This window comes from Mastigoproctus giganteus, chromosome 4, assembly GCF_048544385.1.
Source record: "Mastigoproctus giganteus isolate SK-2022 chromosome 4, ASM4854438v1, whole genome shotgun sequence".
Taxonomy (NCBI): Eukaryota; Metazoa; Arthropoda; class Arachnida; order Uropygi; family Thelyphonidae; genus Mastigoproctus; species Mastigoproctus giganteus.
The window spans coordinates 81,048,254-81,070,999 of record NC_143578.1 but is presented as its reverse complement, the minus strand read 5'-3'; the positions used below and the strand labels follow the sequence as shown (position 1 = coordinate 81,070,999).

General features: G+C 37.4%; 1 protein-coding gene across 2 annotated transcripts in view; it reads left to right on the top strand.

The window, feature by feature from the left end:
* Positions 1-3,330: 3,330 nt before the first annotated feature.
* Positions 3,331-22,746, top strand: part of LOC150086866 (solute carrier family 41 member 1-like) — a 202,263-nt gene continuing 182,847 nt past the window's right edge. For both annotated transcript variants that reach the window (XM_090372784.1, XM_090372783.1), the window contains exon 1: positions 3,331-3,412. The gene's annotated coding sequence lies outside the window, so the exon portion shown is untranslated. The remainder of the gene's footprint in view (positions 3,413-22,746) is intronic.

The following is a 22,746-nucleotide window of genomic DNA, read 5'->3' as shown; positions in this document are numbered from 1 at the left end:
AGGCTATTTCCGTCCAGTGTGGAAATACTGTGATTGTAACCTTTGTGCTACCTACGAGGGCGGCAGATCAGTTGGCGAAATTAGTAACTACAGACCTGTGAGTCTGACTTCTTTAATAAGCGTTACGATTTGGCCTCTAAAGCCTGCCGTCACTCTGTTACTTTGATCCTTAAATAGATCTTACAGGGCTGATTTTAATGTGCGAGCCTGGTCCATGGGCAGTCCCTCCAGGAGCGAGGGGTACGGGGGGGGGGTGTTGTTTGGTTTAGATTTTTCTGAATGCGAGCCAGGGCCATCAGGCAGGTCCTTTGGTTCGCTTTGACTCCTACTCTCCCTGTCCGATTTTTTGACTACTTGTTTGCGATCGTCCTCTTCGCTATAGGTGTTGTGTATCGGGTCTCCATGTACTTCCTGGATCTTGAGGGCAACTAATTCATGGTTAGCGTCCGTTTGCAACACTTCATGCTGCTTAGCAGGGTTTTCTTGCATAGCTTGCTGCATTTTATTCACGAATGTCGGATAAACGAGGTATCTGGATAATCGGGTGGCTGTTTTTTGTGTATAATAGAGGTTGATTTTTGGCGAAGAATGAGGTATTATACAAGTTCGTGTGTTTAGTTCCTGTATCGTGATGTGCTGGCAAAGTTTTGAGCTTACCCTGTACACATGAGGGGGGGGGGGACAGCCGAACGCAAAAATGCCCCTAGAACAACAGGATTACTTCTCCAAGGCGATTTCAATGGTGGCTTTCAAAGGTCTATGTGATGCTCCAGAAAAAAAGTTCGGATATCACCATTATCAGTTTATATTGGTGTGGGGGGAGTCACTGTTATACCTATTTCTCTCATATAATACGCTCGATTTGGACACAATTTGATGAAGCACAGTAGCTCTTCGATGTATACTCGTTGGGGGCTCCTCCCCAGTCAAGGTGTCAGGTTGAAACGTGGCCACCGCGTTATATCGGCAGCCTCTCTGTAGCTCTGTTGTCAGCCAATAAAGTGGTCTGTCAACAAAGGATGCAGATACTAACACTTCAACCAGACCAAATTCCCAAGTAAAAGGCAAAAATTTTCTCACCACCGAATTCCTCCGTTGTTTATATTCCTGTATGACACTTTTCTTAGTTAAAAAAGCACTTAAGATGCATATTTACGACTAAAAATACACGGAGCTGAATAACACGCAACCATATTGGTAGCGTGTTATTCAGCTCCGTGTATTTTTAGTATAATAAGGCATCCATATTGGCTCTCTTTTCGTAAGAAGTTATGCGATTTTCCACAAGTTGCCTGTAATTGCCGGTTTTAAATTTTCCTATAAAACCAGTCGAAACATTTCGAAAGGCTTTCTCTGGTGATTTCTCTCCATCACTAAAGACACATTCGAGTCGAACTGTTCGTCTTTGAAAAGTTTCCTTATTTGTGGCCATGAAAACGCCTGCCTTAATCTTCTCTGTACGAAGTCTTGGGAATTTCTCTTGCAAGTACTGAATGTGAATGCAGGGCCGTTTACTACCAAAGCCTTTGCGAAATTTTTCACGAGCCCCAGTTTGATGTGGAGTGGTGGAAGCAAAACTTTATTTGGATCTTCCGGAGGTTCATATGCTACGTTCTTCATTCCAGGTGTTATTATTTATTATTATTATTATTATCATTAGCCATATATGGTGCAAGGAAGCCTGAGGCTTATGCTGCACCAGCCAAAAAAAAAAAAAAAAAATTTCTGAATTACCCCGAGAGAGAGAGAGAGAGAGAGAGAGAGAGAGAGAGAGAGAGAGAGAGAGAGAGAGAGAGTAGAAGGGAATCACCAAGAAAAAGAAGAATGATGATATCCAGCTCAGGACCCTGGGTGTGCCAAGCCCATACTCACCAGATGTGAGCCCCTGGGGTGTTAATGATTTTCGTAATGCATATATTTGTCACGATTATCCCACTCGTAGAGAAAGCAACAATACTTAGAATAACCCTTTTGTAGTCCTAATAAAATGGAGATTACCTTTAAATCACCACATATCTGCCACTCGTACTTCACATACGAATTGTACACCTAAGAAGATGTTCTCCATGTTTGTGTATGTTTATTTTTTGTGGACTGCATACGCAAGAGGTACTGCAGGCAGCATATTTCCATTGTGTAATACCACACAGCCTTAAGGCTAAGAGCGACTATTTATTGACACTTCTAAGGCTGTGTAATAACACAGCCTTAGAAGCGTCTATAAATAGTCGCCATTCTTTGGGAATGCCTCATGTTCATTACTGCCATTAAACCATCAACATCCTTACAAACAGTGGTTCACTTTTGTTTGAAAGAATTTATCATTCTCTTTATTTCGAGTACGAAGTGTCACTTTCACAGAATGATCTAGAAGAATCCACTATTGTAACCTTGAGGCCAAAAGCTCAAGAACCCTAATGAGGTCATTAGGCTCACTTCCTGTGACCTTGTGTGGTTCAGAAGGATAAAGGTTTGGACAAAATAGTGGATCCCCTGACGTAGACGGCTGCTGTACGTCTTCGTGTATATCAAGTTGATGTTCATCAGTGTCTTCATATTCACCATCAGGCACGGGACGAATTGCAAGTGATATATTAAGGTACGTCATTGTCCATATTTTCTTCTTTGTTATCCCTTTTTTAATAAGAGGAACCATACATAAGTAATAGTCTGTGACGCGATTTTTTGGCTCCTTGCATATCACGGACACTGCGAAAGGCTTAAAACGACCCTTTCGATTCATCCACGCGTTGAATTTTGATGAACAGGTAGTGCAGCATATGTGCGGTTCTTGTCCTGGTCGCCTACTTTACACCCAGAGTACAAGAGGTTGGCCTTTTTTATGGCTCGAGTTAAGGGACGCTTTCTTGAACCTAACGTGACTTCTTCACATACGTAACAGAAGTCATCCGGACTATTCACACAATTACGAGGCATATTAATCTTACACGACACAAATACTGCGCAAAATGTAGGAATCTCACAGAGAACAACTGTTATAGAGTACAATCGATCACGTGATAAGAGCATTTGTGATACTGAAACTGCTGTGTTGCCATGCGTTTTGCCGATGGCCGTAATTGATAATGTAGAGTAACTCGCTAATATGAAACTCCAACTGTAATTCGTTCCAACTGCGATCATTCATTCGAATAACTTGCTCTTCATTGGATAAGTCAATAGGAACAACCAGTCATGGTATGCCCCTGCATTGCATGTTTTCGTTATCAGAAGGAAATCGAATCGGTTTTTATTTCTTTCATAAGTGCATGACGTCATATATGACGTCCTCGTGCGGGTTTTCCTGATCTTTGGCGTTTGCGACTTTGCGTCTACCTCTGTTAATATCTGGAACATTTAAGTGTGCTGGAGGGATTTCATGTCTGTCTTTCAAGACAGTTGAAAACTTAAGGTAAGCTAACTTGTGATATGTTGTATTTTGTCGCTCGTTGATATGTGTGTCCAGCTAGTTGATAGTTATTGCTATTGAAAACCTGAAGCATTAAAGGTGAATTATTTGATGAATATGCTATCCGTTCGTATATCAACAGTGCCAAGTAAAGTATATCAAAATGTTAAAACATACTTTGTATGTAGATAGAGCACATCAACCAGATAATAATAATTATTATTTAGAATAGTTTTGTAAGCTTATTTCATATCAAACGTTACACAATAGTTTCATTGAGATTTAAGAAGCCATATTTCAATAATTAAACTTTTAATCTTATTGTTTTGTATTAAGTGTTTGGTAATTATATCAAGTGAGCTCCCAATCGATCATAAATACCACAGTAATAATTATTAACAACAGTAAAAGTTTTTAATATTTCTTTGTAAGTTTTTTTTTTTTTTTTTTTTTTTTTTGTAACGAAAAGTCCTCTTTGTTGAGTTAAAATAAAAAAAAAAAAAAGGGATTTTTCGGTAATGGTTTAGTATAGAAAGTTTTTTTTTTTTTTTTTTTTTTTGGTACAAACAAAATTGTTCCTCGTGGTTGTTTTCTTTTCTTCTGGCTCCGTCCTGTTGGTTTGTGATGCCGTTAATACTGCGTTAAAAGAAACGTGAATGCGGTGCCATGACGCTGATTTATGTAATAAGTATTAATGTGTTATTTGCTATTTTGTTAGTCAGTACAAGAGTTGCGAACTTTTCTCGTTCTAAAACAGTATTTGTAACTTGACAGAATATACTCTTATCATTGGAAGCGGAGTGGCGAAACAAAGGACGAACAACGCTAGCGTTTTTCCTAGCTTTGTTTTACTAACTTGAGATTTGTTTTGGTTTTCGCACTCGCATTGAAAGTGTGATTTCTGGGTTCGACCGCACTGGTCGCATTTTTCGAATGATAAACTCCTGCATTCTACTTCCCACAAGGGCTTGGGGGGGGGGGGGGGGGTTGGAAAAATTGTGTGGACAAATATTTATTTTTCATAGTGCCGGATTTAGGTGGTCAGGGGACTTGGCGCACAAATATTTAGTGCTAAAAAACTTTACTCCTTATCGTAATTGCATTGGCCCGTCTCCTCACCCAAAGCAACCTTGGTACCTCGGAGTAGCTGCGCCCGGAAAATCAAAGCCTAAATCCGGCTTCGATTTTCCGGAATTTCGCTATACACAAGTTAACTTAGCATCTTGCTTTTACCAGGACAGTTTTTTTTATAATCTCTGCATTGCTTTGGGTTTTTTTTTTTTTTTATCTAATGATGGCCTTTTTGCACTTTTTTTTTTGTTCTCATAGGAATTATTAAAATAATGGATTTAAAAAAATGAATTAAGAAAATAAAAACCAAATCCAGACCTTAACTATATATCTGTTCATTGTTCAAGCGGAATTTTCTTCACGTATAGAAAGTGAATAGAAAATCTTTACAGTTACTATGGGAAAAAATCATTATGATTGCATATTATGAATGAATTGCTAGAAATAATTTTTGTTTAGCATTAGCAGTGGCAAATGACACGAGAAAGCAAGCTTAGACAGCACCAGCTGATTTAAAAAAAAAAAGATGCCTCCCATTTCACCTATTCATTCCCACCAATAGTTTGTCTAATTCTTCCTTGAATTTATTTAAACTATCAACTACCACAACAATAAAAGTTTGTTCCAGCAATCAACCACCTGCTGGCTAATGGTGAACTTTCACACATCTATTCTGCAACTATCCTTCAATGATTGTACTGTAGCACAGAGACCAGTTGTCATCCAATGTATTTTGAGTTAATTAGCTAAACTTATAAAATTTTGGTTTGATATAAGAATGTTGGAGGACTTTTGGTAGCCCAGTAGGTTGTACTAGTTCAGTACATCTATGCTATGCCATGCCTTAGACAAGGGCTCACTGATTATATTGCTTTTTATTATGTACGTTTGGTATCTATCTTATTTGGAAAATGGACTTGACTTAACCATTTGTAGGTTGTATTCCAAAAACTCTTAATACTTTACTCAATAAAATGATTTATTGCTGGTACAAAATATTTATTGGGATAATATATAAATTAAGGGGGTAAAAAGCTAGTGTAATAGTAATTAAATCATGTTTTATTGCATTTGTACACCATTGGCAACTAACAGTTATGATCATTCAGTCTGAAGGTTTAATTGTCTGTTACTTGAATTTGGTTTGACTTATAGAAAGTGAAATTTTTAATTAAGAAAACATCCTTATAAAGAATTGTTTTCAAGGAACTGATGTAAATTAAATTTATTTTTAATTTAAGAAAATCATTATCGAAAAAAAATGCAAGTCTGACAAGAGGTGATGACTCAAAATTAAACTAGTGTTTGTTGAATTTTTATTTTTTTACCAAAAAATAAATTAAATTATGTTTAACTTTTGATTCATTATATTAATGGTGAGAGGTTGAATCTCGAGGGAGAACTTGACATTAATAGAACAATGAATATAAAAATAAAACATTTTGTGCCACATGGGATTGACTAAATAGTTTAGTACAAGTCAAAGAAAAGGATTAATTGCAAATGTGTGTGCCATCATGTAGTTCACTCAAAAAAAGTAAACTAATTAGCTGTTAGTTGGCATTTTGGAATTCTCTATTGGAGATTCTCTGTCATCAGGCTAGAGAAAAGAGCAACTGCATCTGGCCAAATACAGATCTCTCTCTTTCTCGAGAATTCAGAAACTTTGGGATACATTTACAAAAATCTTTTTCTTTGACAGCTAATGAATCAGTCCCTTAAGCATACCCATATTATTCCTTTTGTGCATCATGTTAAGAACTTTTTATCTCTGTTGAATTCTGAAAACATTAATTTTGGAGATGCATTAAGTGAGGCTGGTTGATTTATTTATTTTTTAAATTGCAAGTAATTAGCATTAGTAGAGGCATATGATGCAAAAAAGCAAGTTTATATAGCATCAGCCAAATAAAACTAAAAAAAACCCTATTTATTCACTCCAAATGCTTGTCTACTTCTGCCTTGAATTTATTTAAATTGTTAACCTCTATCACGTCAAATGGAAGTGTGTTCCAACTATCAACCACCAATTGGCTAAAGGCAAATTTCTGCAGATCTGTTCTACAACTGTCTTTCGTCGATTTGAATTTATATCCACTCAGGTGATTCTCAATCATTTCTCAGTAATCTGAGAAAGAGGAAGAATCCTATCAGCGTTGAACTTTCTCAAACCATTCCAGCCCTTATACATCTCAATTAGATCACCTCTCAGGTGCCTACTCTCCAGACTGCAATTTGCAAAACTTAAGCTGTTCTTGGTAACAGCAACCCTTTGTTCCATTCAGCAATCTCATTGCCCTTCTCTGTACTTGTTACAACAGCTCTACATCCTTCCAAAAATGAGGCCTCCAGATCTGTATGCAGTACTCAAGGTGTGGCCTGACCATTGCCTTGTACAGCAAGATGATCACCTCCTTGTCCCTGCTAGCAAAATTCCTATATATCATTGACAAGAGTCCAAAATCTGACTGCACAATTACCCCCATGTCTGTTTCACTCTCCACTTCCCTGAGTGTAGTACCACAGTTAGTATGTTTCTCTTGGGTTACTGCTACTTATATGTAGTACTCTACATTTGTCAATGTTAAACTTCAGTTGCCACCTCTCAGCTCATCTTTTCAAGATCCTGTTGCAGTAGTGTACTGTCATTAACAACCTTCATATCTTCTGCAAACCTGGACATTAATCCTGATATACTTTGATCAATATCATTGATAAATACAGAAAACAAGGGCTGAACTCCAAACCCTGAGGGAGTCCACTAATAACACGAAGAGCAGTGTCCAATTCCACTCTATCTTCTCCTACTCACCATCCCTTTATTCATAGCAGCATCTTTCTTTTAATTGCTATACTGCTTCAATTTGTATAATAGTCTTCCATGTGCAACAGTATCAAAAACTTTTCCTGAAATTCAAGTATATGATATCAAAATTATTTTTTTTGCATCCAGTACCATTGTGACCACATTGTAGTTTCCATTTAAATTAGTCAAACAAGATTTCCCCCTAACAAACCCATGCTTTGTTCAAAGTATAATTGCAGCTTTGTCTAGCTGATTCTGCATTACTTTTTTTACCAGTGACTCCATTATTTTCCTTGGAACAGAAGTTAAAATGACAGATCTGTGATTACTCGTTTCATCATTTGATGATCCCCCTTTGTGTTACATTTTCATATCTCCAGTCCGTGGGGACCTCCCCTGAATCTAAGGATGCTCTCACAGTTACGGCTACGGGTTTGCTTACTTTCTTTGCTGCCTCCCTGAATATAACTGGTTACATTTCCATCCACTCCAGGTGCTTTTCTTATGTTCAACTTGAACAATTTTTTTCCTCCACTTTGCTCTCAGTTATTACAAAATCATTTTAACTCCCTACTAGAATTTGATAAGTTTCTGGCCTCCACTTCCCCACAGATATTCCTCATATGTGAATGTAGATGCAAAATATTCATTGTTTGTTAGTTACCTCAGCAGGATCATCAACAATCGAACCTTTGATATCAAATGGACCAATATGATTCATCCCCTTTTTTAGAAATTACATAAGTAAAGAAGTCTTTGCAGGTTTTCTTTGCATCCTTTGCCAAAGATTTTTTGTAATCTGCTTTTGCTTGCCGAATCTCCTGTGTGATTTGATTATAGACTAACTTATATCTACAATAGGTTTCTGTGTCGCCTGATAATTTATATGCATCCCATGCATTTTTCTTCTGTGACAGTCTCATTAGTTCATCTGACATCCATTTAGGCTTAAACCTTAGAGTTTTCTGTTGATAACATCATTAGTTGGTCCCAGTGTATAGAATTTAAATACTGGCTGAGACCATTGTAGTTGCTTTTATGAAAGCAAAAAACTCTCTGTACTCTTGATGGTAGTTACATCTTTAAGTAAATTGCAAATCAATACACTCTTATCACTGCCACCTAGCAATTCTTTTATCTGCAGATTCCTAATGTATGAATAATCAGTACTGATAATCTGATCAAGGGTATTATTCTTGACTGTTGTTTCGCTAACATGTTGCTGTAGAAAACAGTCATCCGATAAATCCACAGAAGCCTTGCTAGTCTGTGATGTAAGAGTTCCAGTCAGTATCTGGAAATTTAAAATCCCCCATTATAAGACATTCTGATTTACTGGCCTACTCCATTTCTCTCTATAATTGTTCATTGTACTCATCAGAATCATTAGTCCTGTAACACACTGTTATTCTCAATTTTGCTTTCTTAGTGCCTAAAAAACACCAAACTGACTCAACATTGCAATCATTGCACCTATGTCAATTGGATGCACGTCCTTAGATTTTGTGTTTCTTAACTAACAGCATAATCCCTCCTATCCTGTCTGTCCTTTCTGTATATATTGTACTCCCTGTATGTAAATTCTGCAACCTTTATGTATGAGTGACATGTCTCTGGAAATCAATATCTGCGTTTGATGTCTTGACCAGCACTTCAAATTTATTTACTATACTCCTTGTATTGTTGTATATGCAAGTATACATGCACTTACTCTTACTCATAGTTACCCTAACACAGCCCATGTATTTACTTGTTGTGTGTCCTAACAGTTCTTGAAATCCCAGCACCATGTTTTCAAGGCTTTACTACTCATTCCAATAGAAGCAGTGCAAGAATCACTTTCACCTCTGCCTGTGGCTATTATTAATCTATTAGTCTGTGTATCCTCCTAGGCTAGTAGCTTTCTGAATCGCCTAACACTGTCTTGAAAGCATCAGCAGATATTCTTGCCCCATTTCTATTTAAGTGCATCCAATCCCTGTAGAAGCAGTCTCCTGTTAACAAGCACAGGCCATGCTGGGAAAAATCCTACCCCACAAGCCTTGCAGTCTCTCCAGGGCCGAATTGATTGACATGGCTTTCATCATATACTCCCTGCTATTGTCTGAACTGAATTGCAGACACTTTCAAATTTAAGACTAACTTGCAACTTCTTTTCAACATTGCTCTTCCCTTGTTAAGTAAGTCCTCAGCTCTGTTATTGTCATTAGTGCCAACATGTAAAACAATATCGTCTTTGACATCTTTGTCCATCTACAACGTCATCAACTTTTGCTTCTGGCAGACATACTCTCGTCTTATTCCACCTGTTCTTTTTTGCATAATACATTTCCTGTTTCCCTGATAATAGTTACCAACAATAACTAGCTCCTTGGGACCAGCACATTCTACCTTGGGTGTTGCTGCTGTGTTGCCTGATGATCAAGTGCAAGCTCTGCCATTGATGTGGGTAGCTGAGAGCTTAATGTCCCCCCCCCCAATTTAGTTCCTTCAAGGGCATCCATCTTGTTTTACAAACTCTCCTAAAAGCTCATAACAATGCTCGTTTGGTGCCTGATTTCCTTACGTCGAGTACACACACACACATGACATCCCCCAATTGGTAATATCATGTCCATTCCTGATAGCCTTGCAAACATCAAACAAGCTGGACATCTCTTGTCTGAGGCATGATTTTTTTAAAATTCAGTATAATTTAAAATACTTCACTAACAAATATGTCGATTGCAGTAATAACACTATGCACCAGTTATGCCATGAAGTTTGTTATTAATTATATATAATTAAAATTCAAATGGTCTTATTGATACACCAGTTACATAGCAATAATACTACCACACTACCAAGTTTCTGTTATATGTAGTTTATATACTGTTATATTTGAAAGTTAAGATAATTATAATTTAAAAAAATTATCCAGCTAAGCAACTTAAGTGATTCAAACTTTAGAGATACCTATTTACCACAGTTAAAAAACATTGAATTCTCCTACCTCTCACTAACTATAATAATGGAAGCAGATTCAAACAAAACAAATGTTCTCCTTATATCAAGTAGTAGCTTACAAAATCTCTAGCTAAACTGAAAATAAAATAACGAGTGTGACTAGGACTGTAAAGCTACTTGTAGAGTATGATTTAATATAACGATTAGGTCAATAAAGCAGCAAAATTCTTCAAAAACTTATTTCTTGGAGCTGAAAATTCTTTGACTAGCGTGTTGATTCTTTCTGCCCAGAGTTTATATATCATCCCCAATTTATAAACAGATGGAAAATGCAGTTAACACTACTACTACTCCCAAAAAAAAAAAAAAAAAAAATTTGTGCTTTATTGTTAAAGCTAAAACAACTCCCTAGCTGCACTTAAAGAATTATGGCAATTTAAAAGGATTAAGAGGAAATGATACTTTTCCAAAATGGTGAGCATTTGAAGAAACTAGTGAATTATCTGTAACTCATGGCAGGGGACGAATGGCAAGTTACAGCAGTACTGGTGGATGTCTAGCTGTAACTGGGGAGCATGAAATCAACATTTGTATGTTAATACCTGGGTAGTATCTTGGCAGCTTAACTTCTACAGCCTACTGTTCTTGAAGTTCTTTGATACATTGTTCATGTGGAGCAACAACTAACTTCAGCTGAACCACATTAGTGTCACAACTTTGCTCCTTGGTTTCTGGTAAGGATGGAGGTTAGTGATGGGGAACATTTTATCTGCTGATAAGGTGTATTTCCGCTGGCAGTGTAAATATCCGTAATTGTTTTTTTGGGTGTGGGGATCATCACCTCAGGTGTTGTCAAAACTTGCCTCTTCATTGTCTACATGTTATTGTTTGGTATGGATTTATAACCAGTTTTGTAGTTGGACCATTTTTCTTTAAAGAGGTTAGAGCTAATGGTATAGGGATGTGTATCATGATGGCTAAGCATTACTACAGGTTTTGTATGTCCCAGTAACCGAATGTCAAGGATTGATACTCAAACATCAAGGGGTAAATGTTCCTAAAGTGATGGGAAATAATGTGGTTTTCACTGAATGGGTTACAAAGCAGCTGACTTACTGGCTGAACAGTGTGCAGAGAAGCCCAATCCTGCACAAAATCAGTGGGTTTCCTAACATCCTGAAGAGCAGAAATCAAGCATAAGAGAAAATTGTAATTGCCACAGGAAATAATGATTAAAAAAAAAGTAATGTTTTCTGAAAATAACAATCCATGGTAGTAATTTCTTAAATTACTGTAATACAATGTTTTTGCAAATAAGTAAATTTATTTAATAAGTAAATAAAAGGAATCTTAATGTACATGACATAGTATCTATGGTAACCCCAGGGGCTGACATCTGGTGAGTATGAGCTTGGCACACCCAAGGTTCTGAGCTGGGTAAGCTGGATATCATCATTCTTCTCTTTCTTGGTGATTCCCTTCCCTTCAACTTCTGATTTTCATTCTCTCTCTCTCTCAGGGTAATTCAGAAATTTTTTTTTTTTTTGGCTGGTGCAGCATAAGCCTCAGGCTTCCTTGCACTATATGGCTAATAATAGTATATAATATATGTGTTTTGAAGAGGCAAGCAATATATGAGTACACGTTGTTAAGGCAGAAAGATATGACTGCTCCGTTCTCTCTGCCTACTGGAATATGGACACTGCATGATCATGTCATGATAATTGTGATATTTAATTGTGATAAGTAAAAATTTAATGGGAGCACTTGGGTTGAACTGCTCGGCAACAAGTTCTTTTATACCTTCTTTGGTATTGTTGTCAGTTGGATTGTTCATTGTGAATTGTTCAAGTTTGGTGTCCTTTATGCATCTCCTGTATTTTGATTTTATGTTTCATATCAGAATATGCTCGGTAACGGATACACATACTACCAAACAGATGTTATTTGTAGTCCAAAATCTCAAGTTGGGATATTTTTCTTTGAATAGAAGTTTGAATAATTCAGAGGCACAGCGAGGGGAGCAGTTGCCTCCGGGCGCCGAGCTTCATGGGTGCAAACTGAAGGACAAGTTCTTATAGGTAAATAAAATCATCTGTAAAAGTAATGTACTAGTGGATCGCCTTTAGGTTTGTGCATATAATGTCGGAATTCTGAGCAGACATGTCTTAAAAAATAATCCCCTTGCATTGTTAACTGTGATAATCACAGTTTGAATGTGTCAGGGTTATACATGTTGCAAATGCAGTTCCTCTTATTGTGACTTTTTGGTATAATTGAAAATATTTATTCATTCTTCTCTCGATCAACTCTTTATTGGGAAGAACTGTAAAAAACTGTTCCAATATGGTAAAGCGGGTGTTAGGTACAAGATTGAGTGTGAGGATGGAGGCTGTTAAACCAATTCATTATGCCATTGATGTTGTAGGTCTGTTGGAGGAACTGTCTGAAGATCTCAATGCAACAAAAGAAACTAGATTTGAAGTAGTAGTAAATCGTATGCAAGGTATTATTCATTTCAGTTTTTTATTTCTCTTTCCTTTTTTGGTACAGTATCCTCAAAAGGTTTGACCATGTTCAGAAAAGGCTTCAAGATCTTACAAACTTTCACAAAGCATATTTGTATCTTCAATCTCTCCCAAAATATTTTGCGGAAAACCATGATGATTTGTGTTGAGAATCAGTATAAAATAGAAAGGATAGATGTGAACTTTGGAGAGTACTTATAGAGGAAAAAAAAAGATGACTGGAGAACTAGGCAAGGACGTAAAAATTTCGGCAGAAGAGATCATGGGAGTCGTGAAAAGTAGACCAGCTTCAACAGGAAATGAATTAGTTTTGTTCAACTTAATAACCTGAACCTAAAATTTGGAATCTAACTGGATATTAAAGATCATTTTTAGAAATGAAGATTTGAATATTGTTCATCAAAAATGTAATGTATTTGGAAAATTTTATGACACTAATGTAGAAGGTTTAGAGTTATTTAATGAAATATGCAACTGCAAAATGCTTCTTTGAAACCCATGGAAGCTCTGCATCCAATACTCCTATGGAACTTTTATTTTTTATTGTAAGTTATGGAGAAGATGTGTTTCCAAATTTACGAATTTCATTGCAACTTCTTGCCATGGGCGTTTCCATTGCCAGCTGTGAACGTTCATTCAGCAAATTGAAAATGATTGTCTTACCTTTGGGCATTAATGGTACAGGATCAGATTAGTAACTTAGCCCTTCTGAGTATACAAAGGGAAACATTTGAAAAGGTTAATTTTTGATGATGTCATCAATAAGTTTGCAGAAGTGACGGCAAGTAATTAACTTACGTTGAAAATATTTATGTAATGTACTTCTCTAATACATTTTTTTTTGGTGTTTTTAGTTCACCACATTGTAAAAATTTTTACAATGTGGTTTTACAACAATTAAAGTAGTTTAATATTTAATGGTTATCATTTCATAGACTTTGTGTTGTGTTCGAAACATTAACAATTTTGCTCTATATTTTTGGATCATTTTTAATTTAGAAATAAATTAGGTTTATTGTATACCAAAATTGCTCTTTTCTCTAATAAAAATATACAGCTTTGTTTTTAAATCATTTCATATTATTTGCCAGAATATGGCAGTCCCAGGATAGCAAAGTTGAATTGACTAAGGATGCCAAAACGCTAAATTGAGTGAATAAAATCTATGAAATCACTTTGCTCTGAAATGGGCACATACGAGGTGCTACCCAAAAATTCCCAAAATGTATTTATAAAATAAATACATTTTGGAAATACAAGGGGACTTCCCCTTGTACTTCCAAAATACATACAAGGGGACTACTTCATCACCTTTGAAGTAGTCCCCTTGAGAGCATAAACAACAACCAATCCCAGCACTTCTCCCATGATTTGAATGTGTTCTGAAAGTCCTTTGTCATAGTGTTCAGCATCGCCTGCGATTCAGTTTGAATATCCTCTACGCTGTCAAATCTTCAACCCTTCAGCTTGATTTTCATTCTTGGGAAGAGGAAGAAGTTGCAGGGGGGGTTAAGTCTGGTGAATAAGGGGGGGACGATTGCCATGTTGTTGGATGCCAAAAACTGTGCCACAGCAAGAGATATGTGGGCCGGTGCATTGTCATGATGGAGCCACTTCTCTGGGCGTTTCCTCCTGACTGCTTCCCTTAACTGCCTCAGGATGTCACGGTAGAACTTTACATTCATGGTCTGGCCAGGAGGGATGAATTCCTTATGGATAATCCCGTCAATGTCCAAAAAAACAGATCAGCATGAACTTTGCATTGCTCATCACTTGTTGGGCTTTCTATGGTCAGGCAAAGGTGGGTTTTTTCCCTGGGTTGATTGTTGCTTGGTTTCTGGGTCACACCCATATACCAAACTCTCATTGTCAGTGACTACCGTAGAAAGGAAGTTTTGATCACTCCTGGCCCATTCTTGAATATCTCTGCTAACTTCCATTGATCTTTTGTCTTCACTCAGTAATGTGGTATGAACTTCATTATCATCATTATCCATGTGGTGCAAGGAAACCTGAGGCTTTGCTGAGAGAGAGAGAGACCTAGCTCAGGATTCTGGGTGTGCCAAGCCCATACTAACCAGATGTTGAGCCTGGATGATTGATTGCAATCCTTCTCATGTTCAACTTGTCTCACAAAATCCGCTGATGCATGCCATACGATAGTCCTACAATGCCACAAATGTTGTGGATGGTCTTCCCAGATCATCCCCCCCCCCCCCGAACTTTTGTGACATTTTCCCGGAGTTGGTGCTGGATGATGGATGCCCAGAGCGATTGTCATCCCAACATTCAACTGTTTTTAAAACTGTTAAACTAGTAGTAGGTCTGTGTCTGGCCTAAAGCATTGTCACTAAAAGCTTGTTTGAACTTCTTATGGGTTTTTGCTGCTGTATCGTTAAGAAGGCAACAAAACTTGATGCAAGCACATTGCTCTCTCACATCAGCTATCATAACAATTGCAAACTATGCGAAACACTGCAAAAGAACTGCGCACATAAATATTCAATGACTATCCAGCCCGACACCACGTGGCACACTGATTCACAAAGGATGCATGCAGTGTTACTTAGCACTACAAGTCCATACTAGTGTAGTTCCCATGCAACATTCAAATTTTGGGAACGTTTGGATAGTGGTCCTTATGCAAATTGAAGCAACTGCAGGCAAACTAAGGTGCGTGTGCAGTTTGGGACACTGTATAGATGGGAAAGGCAGTGGACTTAAGTGAGTTTGACAAAGGCCAAATTGTAATGGCCAGATGACTGGGTCAGAGCATATCCAAAATGGCATGGATGGTGGTATGCTTATGGTCAGTTGTGGTTAGTACCTACCGAAAGTGGTCTGAGGAGGGAAAACCCATGAATCGCTGGCGAGATGTCGGCTCATAATGCTTGAGGTGACCGAAGGCTCTCACAGATGATACTTGGCAACAGAAGGGTGACTGTGGCGCAACTCGCCGGTAATTGGAATGCTGGTGACAGGAGTAATGTGTCACAACACACAGTACATCGAACCCTGCTAAAAATGGGGCTGCGTAACTGCAGGCCGCTCTGAGTGCCTATGCTAACTACAGTTCACCTGTGACATCACCTACAATGGGCACGCGGGCATCGAAACTGGACCTTCAGTGATTGGCAGAGGGTCGTCTGTTCTGATGAATCACGTTTCCTGTTGCACTATGTTGACTGCCAGGTATGTGGGTGTCACCTGGGGAAGTGATGGCGCCTGGATGCACCACGAGATGAAAACAATCCAGTAGTGGCAGGGTCATGCTTTGGGCGATGTTCTGCTGGAATACCCTGGGTCCAATCATTCATGTGCCGGGCACTCTGACATCTACCACTTACCTAAACATCATTGCTGACCAGGTACACCCTTTCATGGCAAGGGTCTTCCCCTCTGGCGGTGCCATCGTTCAGCAGGATAATTCGCCATTCCACACCGCTTGGATACCTCGTGTTCCGCGAACCAGACTCGCGGAACATGAGAAACACTTCCAGGTATTGCCCTGGCCTCCAAATTCCACAGGCATCAATCCCATCCAGCATCTGTGGTTTGTGTTGGAACAGTAACTCCGATCTGCAGCCTCTCAACCACGGACCTTACAGGAGTTAAAGGATCTGCTGTTTACGTGTTGGTACCAGATACCACAAGCTGTTTTGGTTGCACATGGAGGACTGTCATATTAGGTAGGTGGACATAATGTTTTGGCTCATTGGTGTATGTATAAAAGGAGAAATAATTGTCTCCTTTCAGATTGAAATTGCATGCTGTAGAGACAACAGAATATTGTCTTCATGTAATGCATTTACTCCCTGCTAATGGTTCCTGTACTGTCAGCCCTATGATGTCAACTGAGTTAATGGGAGATGATCAGGTCTAGAATATTCTTTTGCCCCTAGTACTTTACTTATGCTGATAGAAATAGCAATCATCTAGTTTTATTTAAAAACTTTGTTCCCCGCAATGTGTTCTGATTCCAGTTGTTCAGTCAATTAGGGACAAATTGACATCATCCATAATAAGACATTCAAACTTTCTTGCTCATTCCATTTGCTTGTAGAAGTTCTTGTTGTTAATGTTAAGAGGCTTCTGGTCTGTAGGTTACTGCCACTCTCATTATACGTTTGCTTCCAACTAACCTTGTGGTGCCTCCGTAGCCAGGTCTAAAAACCAAATAACAACCAGCTAACCTTGCACCACACAGATTTTGTAGTAGTGTATGCAATTCCTGAATCTGCAAAATCATTTGTCACACTCAGGCTGCTTTTGAGTGTTAATTCTATCCATAGTGTAATGATAATGGTAAACTTTTGTGCCACTTTTATTCAAGTGTATCCCATTTCTACAAAATAATTTTTAACAGGTGACTTATATTTCATCATTGGACATGTATTTGTCAAACAAATTGCCAGTTTGTGTGTGTGTGTGTGTGTGTGTGTGTGTGTGTGTGTGTGTGTGTGTGTGTGTGTGTGTGTGTGTGTGTGTGTGTGTGTGTGTGTGTGTGTGTGTGTGTGTGTGTGTGTGTGTGTGTGTGTGTGTGTGTGTGTGTGCATGCATGCGCTTCATTTTAAGAAGGAAATACAGCTGTTGGAACGAGTACAGAGAAGGGCAACAAGATTAGTGAATGGAACAAAGGGTTTTATGAAGAAAGGCTTAAGTTTTACAAATTACAGTGTTTGGAGACTAGGCACCTGCGAGGTGATCTGATTGAGGTGTATAAAGTCGTGAATGGTTTGAGCATGCTCAATGCTGATGGGATTTTTCCTCTTGTTCAGAATAATTGCCTGAGAGGGCATAAATTCAAATTGAGGAAAGATAGTTGTAGGATAGATGTGTGGAAGTTTGCCTTTAGCCAGCGGGTGGTTGATTGCTGGAACAAACTTCCACCTCTTGTAGAAGTTGATAGCTTAAACAGATTCAAGGCAGAACTAGACATACATAGGAGCAAGTGGATGGGTGAAATGAGAAGTGTGTGTTTTTTTAGCTGATGCTATATAAGCTTGCTTTCTTGCATCATGTGCCCATGCTAATGCTTCATATCATTAGTTATCATTTGAATAATAATGTTCTCTTTACACCATAATAATCTAACAATTTGTTGGTGGTGTCATTAATTGTTGTTTCTGGCAGACACCCTGTTTCTAGTCCACTTTAAGATTTTTATAAAAAATGCTACAATTTTTCCCTGACAGTGAAATTTCCATTGTCAAGGAAATAATCAAATGCATATTGCTCTGTTGAACCATATCAGTATTTAGAGAAAGTGCCTGTATGTTTCATTGACTCATTCTTCTAGTAATGCACAAAGTTTTTTTTTTTTTTTTTTTTGAGAAGTTCTTTCTGATATTTGAGATTGGTTCATTTTTTATATCAGGCACAAATAAAAGAACTGTCAGTTGAGTGATTATCAGCTAGCTTGACCTTTGATCACAGGCTATGCAAGCAAAGAACTTAAGACCAAAAAGGGAATTGCCTACAGCCATTTCTGGTTGAGTATGTGCTGTTTTTTAAAGTTAGTAAATGTTGGAAAAACAATTTTGTTGAGTTTGCCATGGGTAGGGATGTGGATGTAGAGACAGTTGTAGGAATCTCTTGATAGTGAATCAGGTGAAATAGAAGACAGTGTATTTGCAGTAATCACAACACAAGATTTGTTAGTTGCTAAACCAGAAACAGACTATGCAAAATAGCTTTATAAAAATACATGTATTGTAACTTGTTTCTATACAGGGTGTCTCAAAAATATTGGTACCAACGTTTAGGGAAGGTGGGTAACATCTAAAGGAATGTGAATCGCTTAGGAACCCATAACTGGAAATGTCACGGGAAAGTAGTAGCAGAGGCAAAAAAAGCAGAAATGACACAAGACAGTAATTAGTGGCAAACATTTATTTGATATAATATTAACAATGGAGTACGAGATGGATACATTTCATGATGTTACAACAGATGCTTGAAGTTTCCATCATGAGACGCGATGCATGCATGACACCGACGCAGCATGGATTGGCGGACATGGTCTAACACACCTGAAGTTTGTTTGACAGTAGCAGCAGCGCAGATGAGTCTCTCCACGAGATCCATTTCCGTCTCCACAGGCGATTCATACACGATAGATTTGAGGGCCCCCACAGAAATAAATCAAGGCTCGATAAATCAGATGATTGTGGGTCGAGGCAACGGGTCCACCACGGCCAATCCATCGACGCCCAAAATGCCTGTTCAAATAGTCACGAACACACCTTCCATAATGGGCAGGTGCCCTGTCATGTTGAAACCAAATGTTGCGTCTCACATTTGCTGGAACATCGTCATGTAACCCTGGTAGAACTTGTTCAAGAAAGATCCAATATTTAGCGGAGTTCATGTGGGATGGTAACAGGTATGGGCCGACTAAGCAGTCACCGACCATACCTGCCCACACATTTATTGCGAAGCGATGTTGTGCCGCATGGGGTGCACACCCTGTGGGCCCTCTGCTAATCCATACACTAGGTGCATGTATGCCAGCTCACAGTTCGTATATCGATGCATGCTCTTCATGCGGCAACTACTGCTTGAATGAGTAAACCAGAAATTTTCCCTCTCGCGAACTGATGAACAGTGCCGTGTACCGACTTGCGGTGACGTTTCTGGTTATGGGTTCCTATGCGATTCACATTCCTTTAGATGTTACTTACCTTCCCTAAATGTTTGTACCAATATTTTTGAGACACCCTGTATATTTCATGGCAAGAAATGAAGGAAATTAATTCATGAATTTGTTTCAATAAACCATTAAATTGTGTTCTGCCTTATGTTTCATGTGACTGTTATACTTGGATTTTTTGAATTTTTAAAGTTCTGTTGCTAGTGTGGTGTCTGTCAGATGCCACTTTTTAATTTTTTAAATATTCTTTAACTGTTGTAAAGCTCTCTGTAGTGAATTACTATGAATTAAGAGACATTAATTTGTTTTTTGTTTGGAGTTTAATAGGTGCCAATCAAGCAAAGGCATCTATCTTTCTACTAGTTCTTGCTACTACTGCAGAAAGAACTAGAAAACTTGGCAGATGTGTTGAGAAGTAGTAATTGTGGTTTAACGTTGGTAAATGCAAGGTACTTCATATGAACAGCAGTAATTCCAGAATAACATACTATTAGGTGGTACCACACTCATTGGCTAAGTATGAAAGGGATCTAGGGGTAATTATACAGTCCAACAAGTTCTCTCAGCAGTGTAGGCAGGTTGCTAGAATAGCAACCTGTCTGTGTTGCTTGGAGAACTTTGTGGAAAAAGGGGGCAGTTATCCTGTTATAAAGGCAATGGTTAAGCCACATCCTGAGTACTGTATACAGGGTCTGGTAGGCCCATTTTTCAATCTTTCCATTTTAGGAAAGATTTGAACAGGTATCTTACCATATAAGACTTGTTCTGCAAAGTGCAGCACTTGGAAACTAGTCACTTGTGACACCTCATTGAAGTATTTATGGCTTTAAATGGCATACACACACGCACGCAAGTTGAAAAAGGATGACTGCAGGATACATGTAAAAATTTGCTTTCAGCCAGAGTATCTGATTGAAACATACTACGATCTAGTCTTGTGTAAGTGGGTAGTTTGAATAAATTTCAGAATTAGACAAAATTAGAGGGTATGGACAGAAAAGGTGGGTTGTTTTTTATATCTGACATATAAGCTTGCATCATTTGGCAGTACTATTACTTATAACAGTAACCGTTCAACTGACAAAAATACAGACATCCATGTTGCATTTGCCAGTTGCTATCCAAGCATGCATTGTGTCAATATGTTGTGTTAGTGGGGGGGCCTTAAATTCTGAAATTTATAAAATCTTTCTTTATTATTGTATTGGTTTCTCTCATTTATTATAGTTCAGTATTTTTTAAATTGAGTTAAGAAAATCAGTTAGCAGATTTATAGTTCAATTCGATAAAAAATAATAAATTTTACAATTAAATTTATTAATTATAAATTTAATTTAAAAATTTATTACAATGTAATAAAGTTAAGATATAAGTATGACAATATCCTGAAAATTGTAATCTAACATTGTGGAAATCATTGTGTGAATAAAGAAAAAATAAGTGCCTTTTTTAACTTATTAAAACAACTCTAGAGGCACATGAGTAAGAGTTGTGCATCCTTCTGAAGTTTTTTTAAAAATTAAAGTACAGGAACTCCCTGACTTGAGTAATACTCAACTTTACGTGTAAGTTTTTGCTGGCTGGTGCAAACTGAAAAATATGGAAACATATTTTTCTTCTGTAGGGATAAATGGAGGTATTGTGAAAATATTGTAATGTTGAACCCAATAACATAATTTTTTTTTTTTTTGTAATTTGTTCCAAGTCCTTGTAAGTTAAATTTTGCTATGTTACTAAGCTATTTATCTCCCTAAAAGGTAAAAGTTATAATGGAAATTGCATTACACTTTCATCGTTATCATATGTCCGTTATAAGAATCAGTTTTGAATGCTTTTGTGATATTTTTCTAAAGCAAGTTTCTGGAGATCACGACCAAAAAACAATAAACACAATTTGCACTTTCCAGTTTATTGAGCTTTTCTGTTAGTACAATCTGTTATAAACAGGCGAGTAAACTGTCTTGTCTTATTGCATGTGCGATAATACCGATAACTGGAATTCTGTGGGTTTTTACGTTATTATGGTGAAATCTTCAATCATGTAAAAAAAAATTATGTACCAGGTACATGAGTTGTTGCCACTCTACTCTGAGACTGATAATGTGTCAGCGGCAGCTGTTAAAGGCGAATTCTTTACTGCAAGAATTCGTCATGAAACTGGTACAGTAAAATAAAACATCATGAAACTGATACAGTAAAATAAATAAAAAAAAAAGTATTGCTGCATTATTTTTATTGAAAAAAATTTCAGTACAGTGAATGGAATTATTTCATTGTACTAGTGTATAATGAAATAATTCGTATAAAAAATATTATAGTAACACTAAAATTATTGGTCCGTGGTAACTGAATAAGATATATATAATTTTAACACTCAAACGATTTTAATTCCTCAGTGAATGGATTGTCATTCCATTACGTGTAGTATTTACTAAAGTATTTGACTTAATATCTAAATTGAAGACATGTTTCCTAAATTTATGAAACTTCTTTCCAGCCTCAGAATTTAATTCTAGACTGAAATCACCAGCGAGAACTATAGGTATATGATCCAGTGGCTCTTCTAGTTATTTTGCACCTTCAATGGAATACAGCATCAAATTCTTGTTTATGAATTTTTGGATTATTTCTAACGACATCCCTGGAGAGATGTATATGGCAATGATGAAAATTATTCACTATTGAATTTGCATAAAGATCCACGAATGTCTTCAATTTCATCTGATACCGCTGTCGCATTGCTGCTATGTTTTGCAAAGATAATTGGTGATAGTTGAACCTCCACGTTGATGTATCGCAACACCACTATTACTAACATCCAAACTTTTAAATTGAGTCACACATTGGAATGGTTTAAGTAACATATGTTCATCATTATCCAACCACGTTTCACTTAATAGCAATATTTTGGATTGCTGTAAGATTGTGTCAGTTTCGATATCTCAAACATGGACCCGTAAACTTTGTACGTTCATTGATGATATAGATATGCCACTTTGTATGAAATCTTGCAGTTCATGCTGTAGAGATGGTAGCTTATTTTTCAAGCGATCTAGTTCAGCACGAAGTTCTGTATTACTAGTAGCTTTGTCGTGGTGAAATGTGAAATCGTCATGTGGATTTGTAATATATAAACCTTGTAATGAGGTCACTCAGGATAATGTCACGTATACAAGTTTCTAATGATGATCTTTCTCATAATTATATACAACTTTGTCAAAGGTCCCTCCTTGAGATTTATGTATAGTCAAAACACAAGCACATACTAAAGCAAATTGTGAACATCTACGTGTTAATTTCATATTGTTCTGTTTACCAATCTATCAACCACATC